General features: G+C 42.5%; 1 long non-coding RNA gene across 1 annotated transcript; it reads right to left on the reverse strand.

The window, feature by feature from the left end:
- Positions 1-335: 335 nt before the first annotated feature.
- LOC124097425 (uncharacterized) lies at positions 336-2,848 on the reverse strand. Its single transcript, XR_006853202.2, has 2 exons — positions 2,242-2,848; positions 336-1,124 (listed from the first exon to the last, which is right to left on the reverse strand). It is a non-coding gene; the product is annotated as an uncharacterized LOC124097425 (long non-coding RNA).
- Between the last annotated feature and the right edge of the window lie 17,237 nt (positions 2,849-20,085).

A 20,085-nucleotide genomic window follows, 5' to 3' on the forward strand; every position in this document is an offset into this window, starting at 1 on the left:
ATTAATAAATGTAATGACTGGTCTTCACTGGTCAATAATTCCAAACTCTTTCAAAGGAAGCACCAGTTCATTAATTTATTCTCTTAACTAATATTTACTGAGCAACTATTATGAGCTTGGGACTAGGCAAAATCTGATCTGCTTCTTGCCATTCGTTAAGGCCCTGGGAAGCAGCTGGTCTGGCATTAATCATTCCCTCCATCCAGGTGAGATCTCCCTGCCACCAATTATTCTCTAGGCAGATGGGCCTTTCCTCTACTTCTCAATGATTTATGCCTCAGGACTCTGTGGATCAGCTTTTTCGTTGCTGTGATTAAATACCTGATGAGGACAACTGAAAGGAGAAAAGGTTTATTTTGACTCACAGTTTCAGGGGTTCAGTCCACAGTCAGCTGACTCCATTTCTCTGGGATGGAGGTGAGGCAGAGCATGGTGGCCGAAGGGCAGGTCAGGACAGGACAGTCAGGAAGCAGAGACAGAGAGAGCTCTGCTCACCAGGGACAAAGCATCAAACCCAAGGGCACGCCCTCAGTGACCTGCTTCTTCCAGCCACGCCCCACCTGCCTACGGTTACCACCCAGTTAATCCAGCTCAGTGGATTAATCCTCTGATTAAGTCATGACTCTCATACTCTAATCGCTTTGCCTCTGAACATTTTTACATTGTCTCACACGTGAGCTTATAGGGGACTCCTCACATCTAACCCATGGCAGAGCCATTGCCCACGTCATTATCCACCTGCCCGGTTTGTATCCCTCAGACTGAAGCTTTGCCTTTTCATCTCAGTAGTTTGCTCCGTGCTCACCTCCATGACTCTGTTACTCCACGTCCTACAATTCCTCCCCAGTGCCAGTCTTAATTTATATTTAGATATTTATTTATTTGGCGGCTTGTTGATGTATTGTCTGTCCTTCCATTAGACTGTAAATCCTGGGAGGACAGAGATCTTGATCTATGTTCGATCCTGTCAAATGTTGGGAACGTGGTAGGACCGCAATAAATATTTGCTAAATGGAGGACGCCAAGAGAGGGTAGGCAGTTATCTCCAGGTCACACAGCAGGCTGATAGAGGATCCAGAATTAGAACGCTGTTCTCTTCAAGTCATTCATCAGCAGCTCTGCCTCTGCAGAGAGAGGATGCCACCCACTCACTGGGGGTAAAAGACAGATGTTCTTTCCCATTTTTGCCTCAATTAACCTATAAAAGATCCCTTCACTCATAGAATGAATATGAAAAAAAACTGGTTTCAAAAAAATTAATTAAATTCAGACCCTGTGCCCAGCCAGGCAGCCTGAGGGTCTGCGCAGAGGGTGGCGGGCAGAACCACAGCGGTTCTGAGGATGCAGATACCCAGCGGTGTCAGAGGGAACAGGTGTGGGCTGAGCATCTGCTAGGTGCAGGCAGGGTGCTGGGCCCTGGGGATTCCAAAACCATCAGGATCACATCCCCCTGGCTGGCTGGTGGGTCTCAGTCACAGAGCAGCGTGTCCAGTGCAGAGAAACAGGAGGGACAGGGGCCGAGGCGGTCCAGAGGAGCACCTAGTCCATTGTGCTCTGGGGAGGGGCGTCAGGGGCCAGCGGGAGTCACCAGATGAAGGTCAAGGGGGAATCAGGGAACCAGGTCGAGGCTAAGGAAGGTCCCAGGCAAGAGGCTGCAGAACCCACGGAGCTGATTCCAGGACATCAGACTAGAACCCAGAGGACCAACAGGACAAAAGAAGAGGCCGGGGCCAGGTCCCAGAGGCCGCGCCAGGAGTCAGGCCATGACCAGGGCAAGGACCTGAAGGCTATCCCCTGGGGCCTGGCCAGGGCTGCACTGAATGGCAGCCTCTGAATGCGGAAGGATCTCACCTGTGACCCGCTCACCCTGACGGTGCAGGAGTCCTGCGGAGGCCGCCACCGCGGAGGCCGCCACAGCGGAGGCCAGGAAGCGCCACTCGGGGTCGCCCAGCGTCACTGGGGAGCTCTGACTAGAAGGGGACCTTTCCATCTGAGAGGCCTGGAAGTGCCTCCCGGTGGTCTTGAGGCGACCTTTTCCAAGCCAATGTCCTCCAGGCACTAAGAATGGCAGTGCTGAGTTCGTGGCTGGTCCCCGCCGTGACCCACCCTCCAGCCTGTGGGACTCAGTAGGGGCAGGTGTGGCCGTTGCTGCTTCCCACAAGGCAGAGTGAAGAGCAGCTACCCTGTGTCCGCCAGTCCCTCCTGAGTTCTGCCCATCAGTAGCCACCTCTCCCGTCTTACCTTAGGTTTGTGTGATTTGCACCTCGTTGGCGTCTGCGGGTCACTCCAGTGCCTGGTGACCCCGTTTGCAGATCTCCATGTCCTGAGCCCTCCGGGCCCTCTCCCCATCCTCACCCCGGCTCCTCTCTGCATCCTAACAGATTTGCTGCGCTGAGCTTCGCAGGACACTGAGTTATGAAACAAATTCTGCCAAATGGAAGTATTTGCCACCAAGCACATTTCACCCGGGAAAGGGGGAATTTTCATCTATCAAAAGCCCATTTATTTCAAGGGGGCCTATCACTCACTGAAATTCACAGGAGAAAGAGTCCCAAGAAAATCAAGGGCATTTGCATTACAATCCACCTCGGTGCCCAAAAATATCCCGCTGAACATGCAGAATTTCAAGGAAAAGAGTGTTTTGCTTATTTGCAGGAAAGAAACGAATGTTCAAGGGTTGGCAGGGGTGGGGGTGGGGAGTGTGGTTTAACATTTCAGACGTGGAGAGTAAAACATTTGGTAAACGTTGACCAGAGAGTCACCTTTGATCCTGCAGGTCTTGGGGCTGGTCCTGGCAGGGACAGCCAAGGACCCATGGGCGGTACCAAGGGGAGGCGCTGCGCTTGGCCGCCCTGGCTCTGTAGCCGGCTGGCCGGTTCTGAGGTCTCAGCGCTTCTCCTTCCTCGTCTTCCACCCTGCAGGTGTCCTTAGGACTCTATCCGTGTTTACAAACTTGCACAGGACAGTGAACTTGACCTTCCCACCCTCCTCCTGGGAGCCCACCTTCCTTATCTCAAAGGCGGACCGCCTATGAAGTCTTGTGCTTGAGCCTAAACTCAGTGTGACCTATACAACTCCATCATAGTCTGACTTTAATATAAAAGAGCTGAAAATGAGTCCCGGTTAGGGAAAACCCAAAAATTAACAACAGAAGTCTTCCTAGTTGGCTCATAAGTTAAAGTGGGGGGAGGGCACTGGTTTTGATTAAAACAACAGTTGACCCTGGACAATTCCTTGGGACCAGGTATAAGGACAACAGCCTCCAAACACTGTTTGACATGGGGAGATAAGTTATCTTCCCAAAGTCCCAAGACTGCAAGGAAGGACCCCCAATCAAGTCTGTGTGACTCCCGGACCCAGGCATGGCGACCATTCTTCCACAGCCTGGAGGCCAGCAGTGCCCGGATGGGGGCTGAAGGGAAGAGGGGGACGGCCCATCAGGGGACATCCCCGCCATTTCCCTTCTTCTGCATCACGGTATTGTAAGAACCCGTACTTACATGAACACAGCGCTCAACGCTTTCTGTCCCAAGTTATTGCTTCATCCTCGGGGATTTGCAAATGGAGAGGCTCTGGAGGTGACTCCAGAGGCATCAGGCCTTGTGATCTTAGGTTGACCTTGGAAAGATCTTGATGAGGGCCCTGTCCTGCCCGGGGCCCTCCAGCCCTCCTGTCTGTCCTCTGCAGAGCACATTTTCAGTGGAGAAAGAAACACGACCTCTGCTCAGAGTCTCTATTTTTACTCTCTTGCAATAATTTTCATTGCACCCGAGCCCTCCCGGTTCCCAGACCTGTCTGCGATAAATGTATTTGCCTTGGAGTCGATGTCTGAGGATGCCGATCCTTGAAAGACAATCTGCTAAGTACTTTAAAATATTAAATATCTGTGAGCCACATTTCCCAGGGTTTTTTCCCCTTCTCCTTTTGTGATAAAGCCTCTCCGGGGAGAAACCCATGGTTCCAGACTGGAGGGGGCTCTCTGTTCTTTCTTGCCTCCCCGCCTCCCATCTCTCTGACCCTCTTGGTGTTGGAGGAGCAGTGTGAACCTGCAGGTGTTGGTGGCTTTACTTCCTGCTCCTTGCTACCTGTAGAGGCAGGTCTCCAGCTGACATCTCAGAAGGAAGCCTGGCTCTCGGGCCCTTGGGGAGGTTAGGCCTCTAGTCTGGGTCCAAGTCCACTGCTGAGTCAGCCTCTGCCCCTCTCACAGCAGCCAGGCCTGTGGTTCATGGGCCTGAGGTGACCAGATGGGTCTTCTTTCTCCTCCTTTCCCTGCTGCAGCCTCAGGGCCTGGGGAGCAGAGTCGGGGTCTGCTTATTCCCACTCTCCTTGGACCCGATGCCTCTGGTGCTGGGGGTCTGAGGGTGGAGCAGGAGGTGGGAGAGCCCTCTCTTTCCCTGATCACCTGGGTCATGAACCTCTCCTTGTTGGTGGCTGCTCCTCCCTGGCCAGCCCTGAGGGCCGTCGGTGCTCCTGTGGGCAGCCACTGCATGCAGGACAGGTCTTCACTGAGCACCCACAGGTGACGACTTGGAGAGGTGCCTTCCCACTGTCCCTTCCTGGTGGTAGGAGAGCCCGCTCCAGCCTGGCTCCTCCGTCTCCCCTGGCTCTCCCTGGTGGTAATCTGTCACAGCTTCCCAGGTCCCTTGGCATGGAGGCTGATCCACCACATCCTGGCCTCCGTCCACCAGGTCTACCCAGTCTCCAGAAATTCTACAGCTCTCTCTCCTGCTCTACCCTCTCTTCTCCTTTTCCTGCTCAGGAGATAGGATCCCGAGACAGAATAGCTGGCCCCCTGCCTGAGCAAATACCAATCAGGGACATGAGCTGCCCTCTCATTCTGCAGAGCCCTCAGTGTGTATGGGTGGACCTTTCCCACCACTAGCCTTGGGGATGGAACAGGGGACCCTGCTGTCTTCCTCCAAGGCTGGGCAAGGGAGGGAAAGGTCCACCTTCCTTCTCACTGGGCCAAATACACATTTAAACAATTCCCCTCCCCCCATGTTCTATGTCTGCCCAGATGGGGGAGGGCAAGAGCCCGTCCAGCCATCTCTTAAATAAACCCTGATGAGGTGTCTCAACCCACTGTTCTTTAGAATCTAATGCTAATTCTTCATTCCATGTCCTCTTTGAAGAATACCTTGGAGATATTGTGGGTTTAGTTCCCAATCCATTGCAATAATGTGACTATCAAAATAAAGCAAGTCATATGAATTTTTTTGTTTCCCAGAGCATGTAAAAAGTATATTTACACAATAGTACAATAATATTATGTCTTTTTATTAAAGTATGTACTTTAACTAAAAAATACCATATTGCTGAACAATATTAATGATCATCTGAACTGTTGGAAAATGGTGCTCATAGACTTTCTCAGGGTTGCCATCTACTCTGGGATAGATCCCAAGCTAAGTATATTGTGCTTCTTACAAACTTTCATTTGTAAGAAGCACAATATCTATGCAGTGCAGTAGAGCAAAGTGCAGTAAAACAAGATCTTCTGTGTATACAGATGGATAATTTTCATTTTTATAAGTCAGAGTCCACCTTTCACCCTGAAAAGATGAGTGGCAGAAACTCACTCTCCCAGCCTCCCTTGCAGCTAGGGAACAGGCACGTTACCCAGATTTCTATGACCTCATACACCAACCTGATTTTGAATTAGAAACCAGTAAAGTAAAGAATTCCTTCATGGAGCCGGGCAGAGAGAGTGGTGCATGCCTGTAATCTCAGCAGCTCAGGAGGCTGAGGCAGGAGGATGGTGAGTCCAAAGCCAGCCTCAGCAAAAGCAAGGTGCTGAGCAACTCAGTGAGACTCTGTCTCTAAATAAAATATAAAATAGGGCTGGGGATGTGGCTCAGTGGTTGAGTGCCCCTGAGTTCAATCCTGGTAACCCCTCCCTCCCCCCAGAAAAGAATGACTTTATAGAAAGAATGACTTTATAGCCATAGGGTTGTATCCAGTTTCCAGGGGACAGTGACAGGGTCCAGTGAGGTCAGAAGTGCAAGCAGCAGGGCCTGTGCCAGTAGCTATACTGTAACGTCTTTGTGGCTCCTTCAGCATGTGACTTGGCACGCTGCTCTGACCTGCATACAGGCTCTCCTAAGAGTCGATAGGCTTCTCCAATGTTCTCTCAGTAAATTTCTTTTCCTAAACCCATCATAACTAAAACAAAAGCGCATCAGTGTATGGAAGAGGACTTTCAAAGTTGCTGCCTGTTTCCTTACAGATTTGTCTGAAATGATGATGAATCAAACTATGCTATTTTCGGCTAAAGCCTTCTGATTTATTTTTTTTTAACGACTCACAACACATTGAAAAAAAATTGAATGGAAAACACTTTTAGGCAAAAAATACTTAGTGAATGATGTAGGAGCTCTGAGACCCTCAGACTGTGTAGTGACTTTGGTAAGAGCTTTCTTATTTAACCTTTGACCACTATAGAATCAACCTCATCTTCACAAATATTCTTGTTGATAGTGTGCTAGGTTACAAAATATCTCAGGTAATATTGGAAATTCTTCACCAGTATTTTTCCTATAGAAATTTTGTCCAAAACCATTATAAAATAATCAAAAGGTATATAAAATGTTCAAATTATGAACACTAAAGTTTTACCCAAATGTATAGTAAGTCAATAATGACAATTCCTAAAAGTTTTATTGAGCATCTACTCTGGGATAGATCCCAAGCTAAGTATTCATTACTTCATTTCATACTTACAACAAATCTATGAAAGTAGAATTATTGTCTCCATTTTATGTATAAGGCAACTGAGGCTAGAGAAGTCAGATATCCTCACTCTTTCAACCAGTTGTTCATTTTGGTAGCTATAACAAAAAGCCACACGCTGGGTAGCTTATCAACAACAGAAATTTCTCACAGCAAAAAAAAATAATAATAATAAAATAAAATAAAAAAATAAATAAAAAATAAAAAAAAAGAAATTTCTCACACCTCTAGAAGCTGAGAAGTCCAAGGTCAAGGTGGATTCTGTGTTTAATCAAGGACCATTTTCTGGCTCATAGTGCTGTATGTTGGAGTATCTTATGATGCTTAAAAATAAAATAAAACAAAAACAATGCCCCAAACAATGGAAGTATCTCAACAGAACACGGGATCAAACCCAAAGAGTCCCAGTGGAAAAACTGGAACAATCTGAACAACCAAAGAAGGTGATATTATATTATAACCCAAAGTATAAAATAAAAGTATCTGAATTAATTCTGAAAGAAAGACTAGGAGGAGAAAGGAATCTCCTGTACAGAACTCCCAGCAATTGATGTGGATAGCTGCTCCTCATGGAAGCCAAGTACAGCTCCTCTTCCCGAGGGAGGGCTCTAGGTAGACTTCCCCCCGAACAGCAGAGTGTGGAAGGCAGCGGAGTCTCACTTCCTGGTGGAGAACCCCTGCAGGCAGACCTCAGCCAGGAGATCAGGTCAACACCACAGAGCTGAGTCCTGAGAACAGGGCCCCTTCCAATGAAGTAATGCAGATGTGCTTCAGCTGGCCCTCTCCTCCCTCAGACTCCCTCCTCTTAAGGGGTCACGAGGGAGAAAATAAGATAAATCCCAACTGAAGGACATCTCAAGAAATACCTGATTAATACTCCTCAAAGTGCCAACATCATTCAAAACAAGAAGCCTGAGACATTGTTGCAGCCCTGCCACCCAAGGAGACGTGATGACTAAATGCAATGCAGTATTCTAGAATAGAAAAAGGTAAGCATGGAAATCTGAATAACATACAGACTTTAGTTTAAAATAATGAGTCAATATCGGTTCCTTAATCAAATGAACTAAATCAAGGTAAGATATGGATAACAGGGGACACTGGGTATGGAGTATGTGGGAACTCTGTATTATTGTCCCAATTTTTCTATAAGCCTAAAACTATTAAAAAAATAAATTTACTATTTAAAAAATTGAACAGAATCACAGGGACCTATAGGACCAAATCGGAAGATCTAACATATGTATAATTAGAGTCTCAGAAACAGAAGAGATAATTGGTAAGAGTTTTCTTTTCTTTCCTTTTTTTTTCTTTGAGAAGTGATATTTTTCACAAATTTGGTGAAAAACATAAATTTACAGATTCAAGAATTCCAGCAAACTCTAATTAGTATAAGTAGGAAGAAAACCACATGTAGGCTTATCGAAACTGCTAAAAATATGAGCATAGTGATTGGTGATTTATAACTTTAATGTTCATATAGAAAATAAATGCTAAAAAAATAATTTTAAAAGCCAGAAAAGTGAAGGTAGGAAATAATAAACCCAACAAAAGAAATTAATAATAAAATTGAGAAGAACTTATAACAAAAAAGAATGATGAGATCAATGAATTGTATAGAAAAACCTCTGGCAAGATTTATCAAGTGAAAAGAGAGAATACAAATATAGATTATTATAAATTAAAAGTGGGGAGCAGCCACAGATGTATCAGATAATGCTATAAACAGGTTTATACAAATAAATTTAAATGTCTAAATGCAATGGAAATTTTTAATTAAAATATTATTTATCATTAAGTCAAAAAGAAATAGAAAACCTTATCTGTTTATTGTTTTTGAAGAAAATGGATCAGCAGTTTAAATTATACTTAACTTTCAAAACACAAGGTCTACACAATTTTAGCAATGGATTCTAATAAGCTTTCAAGCAAAAAATAATACCAGCCCTAGACAAACTCATCCAGAGACATAAAGATGAAGGAACACATACTGGCTCATTGTTTGAGGATACTAATATCTCAGACAGGCTTGCACATCATGAGGAGCAAAAATCACATGTACAGAGATGCCAAACAAAAACATTTGCAAAACAAATACATATTTATGTGATCATTGTTAAACTGGTTAGATGTCAAGAATACAATAATTGTTCACATTAAAAGAGGAAAATCATGTGATTGTCTCAACAGATGCAGAATAATTTGAAAATGTTTACCAGTCATTCGTATGAAAATACTAATAAAAGAAGGAATAGAGGAGAACTTTCTTAACCTGATAAAGGAAACTAAACTATCCAGCCGGCATGTTAATGGTAAAATGTTAGGAGCAATCATTTAAATTAAGAAAAAGGCAAAAGACGCACTAGCCTAGCTTCCATTCAGCACCGTACTGAAGACCCTCGCCAATCCATTAAGACAAAGTAAAAAAGTCAGAGCTAAAGGGTTTGGAAAGGGTGAAATAAAACCACCATTATTTGCAGAATAAATTATTGTCAATCAAGGAAAATCAAAAGAATCTTCTAATAAATTACTATAATTAATGAGTTTTGCAAAGTTTCTGGATATAAAGATTAATACTTTAAAGTCACTTACCTCCTGTGCACCACCACAGACATTAGAAAAGGGAAATTCAAGTTGGTGACAATGGAAAGTATACAAGACCATTGGAATAAATCTCACAAAATATGCACAGAGCATTTATGAAGAGTGTTTAATCTTTCATTGAAAGAAGTTTGAAGCAATTCTAAATAAATGGAGAGATGTTTAACAAGACTAATATCAGGATATTTCAAATTCCCTCTAATTTATAAATTTAATGTTCTTCCAGTTAAAATTCCTAGAAAGTATTTTCTGGAGTTTGAGAAACTGGTTCTAAAAATTCACAGGGAAGAGTAAAGGCCATAACAATTAAAATGAGTTAGAGAAGAACAAAGTGAAAACATTTGCCTTGGTAGGTATCCATGTCTTCTTGTAGGACTATAGTCATTGAAATTGTGTTTTGTTTTGTTTTTTAATTACATTTTTTTCTAGTTTTCAGCAGACCTTTATTTTATTTATTTACCTGCGGTATTGAGGATGGAACCCAGTGCCTCACACACCACTGAGCCACAACCCCAGCCCCCAAAATTGTGGGTTTTTTTTTTTAACAAATATAGAGAAATAAATTAGTGGAACAAAATTGAGAGCCTAGAAAAAAAGCCAATGTTTATATGGAAATTTACCACATAACAGAGCAGACAGTACATATCGATAAGAAATAATAGGGGAACTATTTAACAAATGGTGCTGCGTCAATGCGTCAACTGGTGTTGCATATGAGGGGGAAAAATCTGATCTCTATCTCATGCCACATGCAAAAATAAATTCCAGGGAGATTAAAAACCTAATATAAAAAAGCAAAAATCGAAAGTATTGAAAGGAGATGTAGAGTATGTTTATGAACTCACAAGGAGAAAGGATTCCTTTAGCAAGATAAAGAAAACATAAATCATGAAAGAATTAATTCAGCTATATTAAAATTTAAGACTTTCTTTATCAAAAACACTAAAAAGGTAAAAAGCAGTGCACATATGCTCATCAAAGAATTAGCACGCAGAATATTTAAAGAACATTCCATCAAAGAATTAGCATGAAGAATATTTAAAGAACATCCATAAATCAATTGTTAAGACAACTCAAGAGAAAAACATGTGCAAAGCGTCAGAAGAGGCGACTTACAGAGAGGGATATCAGACGGACAGTGAACACATGAAGAAATTCTCGACTTGATTAAATGTCAGAAAAAATGCAAAATAAAACCATGAGATCTAATTTTACATGATCAGCTTAGAGATAATTTAAAAGTCTTACAGCACCATGTGCCAGGCATTCTCTGTTCCACCCTCCAGCTCTACCTTGCACCTTCAGGGGAGACCCTGAGTCTGGGGTTCATTTCCCTGGTTCCCTCCCCGCCCTGCCTAAGGCTGACGAGGACAGCTGTGAGGCTCACCCAGGGCAAAGCTCGTGCTGAACCTCCTCCCACCAGCACGGATCTCTCCAGGTCCAGTAACACTTCCTCGCCTACTGCCAGGCCTGCGAGGTGTGGCTCCCTAGCGTGAGTGCTTCACCACCGTGTTTAGCCCAGTTCACAGCTGGGAGGATAACCCTGTCATCAAACTCTCCCTAATTAGCTCATTGGAATGTCCTCTTTCTGCCAAGAATGCCTGGGCTATAATTTGGATCTTGAGTGTGATATTATTGGGAGGTGGTGGAACCTTATGAAGTAGGGCTGAATGGAAGGAAGTTAGGTAGTTGGGGGCTTCCCTTGAACAACCCTGAACTACCCTCTTCCTCTCTTTTGTTTCTTGCCTGCCACAGAATGAGAAGGTTGCTCCACCACAGGCTCCCTGCCATGATGTGCTGTCTCACCACAGGCCCAAAGCAACAGGGCCAACCAATCATGAACTGGAACCTCTGAAGCTGTGAGCCAAAACAAACCTTTCCTCTTTGAAGCTTATTATCTCAGGCATTTTGTTACAGTAATGGAAAGCTGACCAGCACAGCCTGATACACTAAGTACTAGCAGGAAGGTAAAACAATTAGAGCTATGTACTGCCATGGAACTTTGAACTGGTGTGATAGCAAAAAATGAGCAACAATTTGAACTTCTAGTGACCGGAAAAGGATAAGTAAATAGTAGAATGTTTATACAACATAAAGCTGTCCCATAGTGAATATTAGTGGGTCAGGTGTTATTATATGTTATGACATGGATGAATTTTATAAACATCTTTTTAAGGGAGATAAGTCACATTTCCTGTGACAAAAGAAAATGGGAGAAAAACACACAGGTAGAATGATACGATCAGACTTTAAACATGCAAAGCAATGCTAATGATTGCTTGGAGATACAACATACATCACAAACGTACAAAGGGGTTTGAGAATGCTAGCTGTCAAGTAGAGGAGAGAGCTTCCTTCTAGGAGAGTGCAGGGATGAGATGATTTTTGAAGGGTGTCTACAAAGGGGATTTAGCTGTGTTGGCAACATTCAATTTCTTAAAATGGGTAGCAAGTCTATGAATATACATGACATTATTTTTAAACCTTGTTGTAGGTCTAGATATTGCACATACATTTTAAGATTTAAATAATAAAAGAGAAAGAAAAAATCCTAAAATTTAGTACCCGGGGGGAAGGTAGACATTTCCTATGAGATTGGAATGTAGATAGTGCCTACAAAATGAGAAAAATACATTGAGAGAAAGTCTTAGAGCTGTGCACATAGTATGCTGCCATTTGTGTATGGTGTGTATGCAGAAATCATCTCTGAAGGATACACGAGAAATGGCTAATCGGGGATCTTTTGGTCAAGGGGGCTGAGTGGCTAGGGGTAGGGTTTTTAGATATGTTTGTATCTTTTACATTTCATATTATGTATCTGTTATCTATTTTTTTAAAAAAAATTAATAAAGTTCTTGAAAATGACCTGTAGAAGCCTCTATTGACTTCCTGAGAAGTCATACAGTGTGGCTATCCTGCACCAGTAGACCAAAGCTGCTGTAAAACAGGAGAGACCGTGGTGTTGAGTGGCTGTGACAGGGTCCACGAGGCCCTCCAAACCTACAATATTTGCTCTCTGGCTCTTTAGGAGAAGTTTCTTACCCCTCATTTACAAGGATGTACACGAGGGTAAAAGTCGCACCCAGAAAGGTATCAGGGTTTGGAGTCAGGGACCCACATGGTTGGAGGGTGGTGTTTACTGAGCTACACACACAGGAGGAAACTCTGGTGGTGGAGCAGGGAGGTGGGACTAGAAGATTCTGTGTGTTTTGAGGCTGAGGTGCCATGGGAGGTCCAGATAGTGCTATTGTCAGGCTGTAGGGTCTGTGGGTCTGGAGCTGCAGAGGGGTCAGGGCTGGAGCCACAGAGCTGAGGATCATTGGCACAGACAAAGATGGACAGAGGAGAGGTCCCTGAGCCAGGAAGAAGGGGAAACCCAGAGACGTCACAGCTCTTAAGTTGGCCTGAGGAAAGGAGATGAAGGGTCACTGGCCAGAGAATCAGGGGTAAAACCAAGAGAATCACAGAATGTGGGCACAGTGTTTCTAGAAGGGACAACCTGTAGGGACAAGCAAAAGCTATCAAGAAGGGCTGAAGACTGGACCTGGCTGCTGACCTGGATGGGAACATTAGCAGGGAAAAGTGGGACTCTGCTGAGCCTTTGGTGGCCAGAGGATGAGAAAAAGGACATTCCAGGGTGAGGAGATGGGATCAGCCAAAAGGGAGCCAATGAAACCTGAGCCACATGCGGAGGATGGAGAGGAGAGTTGGGTTGGAATTCCCCTGGGAATGCCAGGCTGGAGGCTGGATGGCTGGATGACAGGGACCCCAGGCAGGGGTGGAGCAGAGGGGGTGGGTGGAGAGAAATGTTTCTTTAAAAGAAGACACAGGCTCTGCACTGGGTTCCTTACTCACCAAATCATGGCTCTACAGCCCAACATCAGGGTACATACAGGCTTGAGGCTGCCACCACCAGAGATATCGCGGCTTCTATCAAGGGACAACAATAAGGACCTGTCATCAAGGTCCCTGTGGGCCTGGCTGCACCAGAGGTATCTCTATTAGGGGTGCTAACGGTTATCCTGTTGCTAAGGTAACAGGGAGTCTTGCATGGGGTTGCCCATCTCTTGTTTCCCCTATTAACAGCCAACTTCTTATGATTGCCCTCTCACTAGTCATATAATCTAATACCTCCATATTCTCACATCTACCTCATAAACATCTCAGCCAACCCCCCAGTCCCCTCTTCTACCATTAGAAACTGAGAACCTTTACGCAAACCTATTGATTATATGGTAGAAGATAACTGAACTCATCATTTCTGATTTTAGTGACAAAACTGTAAATGGCTGCACGTTGGGTACATTGAGTGCTGTAATCTTGATCTCCTTCTTAAAGGTGAGGTATTGGTAACCTGTAGGGACACTATAAGACAATAGGGCAGAAGCTTCAGACCTCGGATCTACACTGCAAGAGAGGAAGACACATAGACATCATGAAAAAATAAGGGAGGAAGGTACCCCAACAACAGAATCCATAGTTGGCACAGCAGGTGAAATGTCAGAGGAGTTCAGAACGTACATAACTAAAATGACCTGGGAATTAAAGAACGACCTAAGTGAGCAGATACAGGGAAAATCAATCACTCCAACAAAGAGATAAGAGAACAAATACAGGCGACCATCAATCACACCAATGAAGAGATACGAGAGCCAATACAGGTAGCAAGAGATTACTGAGAGAGAGAGAGAGAGAGAGAGAGAGAGAGAGAGAGAGAGAGAGAGAGAGATTCTGAAAAAATAAAGAAAGAAAAAACAGAAATTTTTGAAATGAAAGAAACAATAAGCCAAATAAAAAAACTCCATAGAAAGCATTACCAACAGAGTAGATCATTTGGAAGACAGGACCTCAGACAATGAAGACAAAATATACAATTTTGAAAATGGTAAGAAATCATGAACAGAATATCTAGGAATTATGGGATACCATCAAAAGACCAAATTTAAGATTTATTGGGATAGAGGAAGGTTCAGAGATTCAAACCAAAGAAATGCACAATCTCTTCAATGAAATAATATCAGAAATTTTCCAAGCATGAAGAATGAATTGGAAAATCAAATACAAGAGGCCTATAGGACACCAAATGTTCAAGATTACAACAGATCTACAGCAAGACACATTATAATGAACATGCTTAGCATACAGAATAAGGATAGAATTTTAAAGACTGCAAGAGAGAAAAATCAGATTACATATAAGGGAAGATCAATTCGGATCTCAGCAGATTTTTCAACCCAGATCCTCAAAGCCCAGAGATCCTGGAACAACATATACCAAGTTCTAAAAGGATGCCAACCAAGAATCTTATATCCAGCAAAATTAAGCTTCAGATTAGATGACAAAATAAAAACCTTTCATGATAAACAAAAGTTAAAAGAATTTACAGCAAGAAAGCCTGCTCTACAGAGCATTTTTGGCAAAATATTCCACGAAGAAAAAATGAAAAACAACCATGAAAATCTGCAAAGGGAAGAACTACATAAAGGAAAAGCCAACCAAAGGAGAAACCACGTCAAGTTAAATACCAAAAATAAACAAAAAGGACCTGAAAATCAAATCATATCTCAATAATAACCCTGAATGGCCTAAACTCACCATTCAAAAGATATAGACTGGTAGATTGAATTAAAAAAAAAGACCCCACAATATGCTGCCTTCAAGAGACTCATCTCATAGGAAAAGATGCCCACAGACTGAAGGTGAAAGGTTGGGATAAAATATTCCACTCACATGGTCTGTGTAAACAAGCAGGGGTTTCCATCCTCATATCAAATAAAGTAGACTTCAAGCCAAAGTTAAACCAAAGAAATAAAGGTGGACATTTCATACTGCTTGAGGGAACCATACATCAATAAGACATAACAGTTATAAATATATATGCCCCAAACAATGGAGCATCTACTTTCATCAAACAAACTCTTCTCAAGTTCAAGAGTCAAACAGACCACAACACAATAATTATGGGTGACTTTAACACACCCCTTTCACCATTCGATAGATCTTCCAAACAAAAGCTGAACAAAGAAACTATAGAACTCAATAATACAATCAATAACTTAGACTTAACTGACATATATAGAATATATTATCCATCAACAGATCCAGTAGTACATGGATCCTTCTCTAAAATAGACCATATATCATGCCACAAAGCAACTCTTAGTAAATACACAAAAGTAGAGATACTACCCTCCATCTATCAGATCATAATGGAATGAAATTAGAAATCAATGATAAAATAAAAGCTACTTCAACACTTGGAAACTAAATAACATGCTATTGAATGAACAGTGGGTTGCAAAAGACATCAAGGAGGAGATTTAAAAAATTCTTAGAGGTAAATGAAAACACTGATACAACATATCCAAACCTCTGGGACCCTATGAGGGCAGTTCTAAGAGGAAAGTTCATTGCATGGAGTTCATTCCTTCAAAGAAGAAAAAGTCAACAGATAAATGACCTAACATTACATCTCAAAGCTCTAGAAAAGAAGAACAAATCAACCCCAAAAGCAGTAAAACACAGGAAATACTTAAAATCAGAACTGAAATCAATGAAATTGAAACAAAAGAAACAATTGGAAAAATTAACAAAACAAAAAGTTGATTCTTTGAAAAAATAAATTAAATTAATAAACCCTTAGCCATGCTAACAAAGAGAAGGAGAGAGAAAACTCAAATTACTAACATCCATGACAAAAAAGGAAATATCACGACAGACACTACAGAAATACAGAAGATAATTAGTAATTATTTTGAAAATTTGTATTCCAATAAATTAGAAAATATCAAAGGCACTGACAAATTTCTAGAGGCATATGATATGCCCAAACTAAATCAGGATGATATACACAATTTAAACAGATCAATTTCAAGCAAAGAAATAGAGGATGCCATCAGAAGTCTACCAACCGAGAAAAGCCCAGACCGGATGGATACACAGCTGAGTTCTACAAGACCTTTAAAGAAGAACTAACCCAAATACTCCTTAAACTATTTAATAAAATAGAAAAAGAGGGAACCCTTCTGAACCCATCCTATGAGGCCAATATCACCTTGATTCCAAAACCAGACAAAGATATATCAAAGAAAGAAAACTTCAGATCAATATCTCTAATGAATATAGATGCAAAAATCCTCAATAAAATTCTGGCAAATCAAATACAAAACCGTTATCAAAAAGATAGTGCACCACGATCAAGTAGGGTTCATCCCAGGGATGCAAGGTTGGTTCAACATATGGAAATCAATAAACGTAATTTACCACATCAATAGACTTAAAGATAAAAATCATATGATCATCTCAGTAGATGCAGAGAAAGCCTTTGACAAAATACAACAACTCTTCATGTTCAAAACACCAGAAAAAACCTAGGGATATCAGGAACATATCTCAACATTGTAAAAGCTATCCATGCTAAGCCCCAGGCCAACATCATTCTAAAAGGAGAAAAATTGAAAGCATTCCCTCTAAAAACTGGAACAAGACAAAGATGCCCTCTTTCTTTCACCACTTCTATTTAACACAGTTCTTGAAACTCTAGCCACAGCAATTAGACAAGTGAAAGCAATTAAAGGGATACAGATAGGAAAAGAAAGACTCAAATTATTACTATTTGCCAATGATATAATTCTATACCTAGAAGACCCAAAAAATTCCACCAGAAATCTTCTAGAAGTAATAAATAAATTCAGCAAAGTAGCAGCATATAAAATCAACACCCATAAATCAAAGGCATTTCTGTACATCAGTGACAAATCATCAGACAGAGAAACTAGGAAAACCACCCCCTTTACAATAGCCTCAAAAAAAAAAAATTTGGGAATCAACTTAACAAAAAAGGTGAAAGACCTCTATATGAAAACTACAGAACCCTAAAGAAAGAAATTAAAGAAGACCTTAAAAGATGGAAAGATCTACCTTGTTCTTAGATAGTCAGAATTAATATTGTCAAAATGACCATACTACCAAAAGCACTATACAGATTCAATGCAATCCCAATCAAAATCTCAATGACATTTCTCATAGAAATAGAAAAAGCAATCATGAAATTCATCTGGAAAAATAAGAGACCCAGAATAGCCAAAGCAATCCTTAGCAACAAGAGTGAAACTGGTGGCATCACTACACCAGAACTTAAACTATACTACAGAGCAACAGCAATGTATTGGCACCAAAACAGACCTGTAGACCAATGGTACAGAATAGAGGACACAGAGACAAACCCATATAATTACAATTGTCTCATAGTAGACCTGTTGGGTGCCGAGCAGGCTGAACTGTGTTGTCTGCAGGGCAGGCTGAACAGATGTTGGCTGCAAGATAGCCCACGCACTCAAACCCCCCTCTATCTGGTCCTTTATCACCTGTTTGCCTCAAGTCTGAACATTCAACCCTGCTTAAGGCTGAACACTTACCCCCCCCCCCTTGGGCCAACAAGGCAGCTTGCAGACCCAGAGGCCCCATTAGATTTGGGCTATAAAAACTCCCTCCTGCCAGGCCCCCCTCTCTCTTGCTCTTTCTCTCTTGCTCTCTCTCTCTTGCTCTTTATCTTTCTTACGCGCGCTCTCTCTCTCTCTTGCTCTCGCTCTCTCCCTGTTCATCTCTTCTCTTTTCTCTCTCTCTCTTTCCTTCTTTCTTTTCTCTTTGTTGCACTGCTGCAATAAAGATCTCTTGGTCACTCCAAGTGTTGTGGTCACTTTCCTTTCAAGACCAAAGTGCCAAAAACGTATATTGGAGAAAAGATAGCCTCTTCCAAAAACGGTACTGGAAATACTGAGAATCCACATGTAACAAAGTGAAATTAAACCCCTATCTCTCACCATGTACAAAACTCAACTCAAAGTGGATCAAGGACCTAGGAATTAGACCAGAGACCCTGCACCTAATGGAAGAAAAAGTAGGCCCAAATCTCCATCATGTCATGCTGAGAGCCATAGCCAAGTAGGAATGACGCATGGCATTTTTGGGTTGAAAGGTGACCCTGCTCAGGGATTAGGGTGGCTCTGGGTTTAGGGTGGATCCTGCTGGAATAGGGCAGCTCCAGATTTAGGGTGGATCCTGCTGGGATTAGGGCATATCCTGCTGCCTCAGGCACCCACTCCTTGAGTTCCCGTTGAGTTCTCGCGGGGTTCTGAGAGAATTGGTGCGCGGAGCCAGGTAGAGGCAGTGTATTCACGGGTAGTGTGGGTAGAGTGCCGGTGAGAGTTCGGGAATAAAGAGTTGCTGTTTGAATCTACAAGGCTGTGTGGCGGCTCGGTTATTTTGTGCCCAGCCAGACTGCGGCAATGTCAGGTTAGGCCCTGACTTCCTTAATAAGACTCCTATAGCGCAAGAATAAAAACCAAGACTCAGTAAATGGGTTGGATTCAAACTAAAAAGCTTTTTATCAGCAAAAGAAATGATCAGTGAGGTGAATAGAGAGCCAACAGAATGGGAGCAAATCTTTACCACAAGCACATCAGATAGAGCACTAATCTCCAGGATATATACAGCACTCAAAAATCTTAACACCAAAAAACCCAAATAATCCAATCGATAAATGGGCCAAGGAACTGAACAGACACTTCTCAGAAGAGGACATACAATCAATTAACAAACAAAAAAATGTTCAACATCTCTAGCAATTAGAGAAATGCAAATCAAAACTAAGATTTCATCTCACTCCAGTCAGAATGGCAGCTGTTATGAAGACAAACAACAATAAGTGCTGGCGAGGATGTCGGGGTGACAGGAGTAAACATCAAGGATGAATAAACAACATGAATCAGCAAAAGGACTTGTTTTGGACTTTGCAGTGACTAAGTGACTTTTTAGTTGTAAACATGTTTTGGTTATAGGATGACTAGATAGTATGCCCATGTTAGATAAGTTGATGATGTAACTAGGTAGTGTGCTTATGTTAGATAAGTTAGACATAAACAAGTTTGTTGTAAACATATAGAGTATATAAGCGTGAGGGAAACTCCATGTATTTGCTCACAATCAACTCTCATCGCGTGAGAGTAAGATCGTGCAGTGTGAGCCAGTCACCTCATGTATTGCTTTGTGTGGTGTGCGAATAAACCAGCATTTCAAAAGGCAATCGAGTTCGTGCTTGGTGTTCGCGTACGTCGCGGTCCGGGGTCCAGTGCAGATATCCGGAAGGGAACTCCTGGTAACCAGACAAGGCTGAGAAGCTGCTCGTGACACGGGGAAAGGCACACTCATACATTGCTGGTGGGACTGCAAATTGGAGCAGCCAATATGGAAAGCAGTATGAGATTCCTTGGAAAACTGGGAATGGAACCACCATTTGACCCATCTATCCCACTCCTTGGTTTACACCCAAAGGACTTAAAAACAGCATACTACAGGGACACAGCCACATCAATGTTTATAGCAGCACAATTCACAATAGCTAAACTGTAGAAACAACCTAGATGCCCTTCAGTAGATGAAAGAATAGCGAAACTTTGGTGTATATATACACAATGCAATATTACTCAGCAATAAAAGGGAATAAAATTATGGCATTTACAGGTGAATAGATGGAGTTGGAGAATATAATGCTTAGTGAAACTAGCCAATCCCAAAAAAACCAAAGGCTGAATGTATGTTTTCTTTGATATGAGGATGCTGACTCATAATGGTGATGGGGGGGGGAGCATGGGAGGAATGGAGGAACTTTAGATAGGGCAAAGGGGAGGGAGGAAAAAGAGGGAGCATGGGGGGTAGGAAAGACCTGGAAATGAGTTGGACATCATTACCCTAAAT

Source organism: Marmota monax, unplaced genomic scaffold (assembly GCF_021218885.2).
Source record: "Marmota monax isolate L192 unplaced genomic scaffold, Marmota_monax_Labrador192_F-V1.1 WCK01_AAM20220418_F8-fsc00020, whole genome shotgun sequence".
Taxonomy (NCBI): Eukaryota; Metazoa; Chordata; class Mammalia; order Rodentia; family Sciuridae; genus Marmota; species Marmota monax.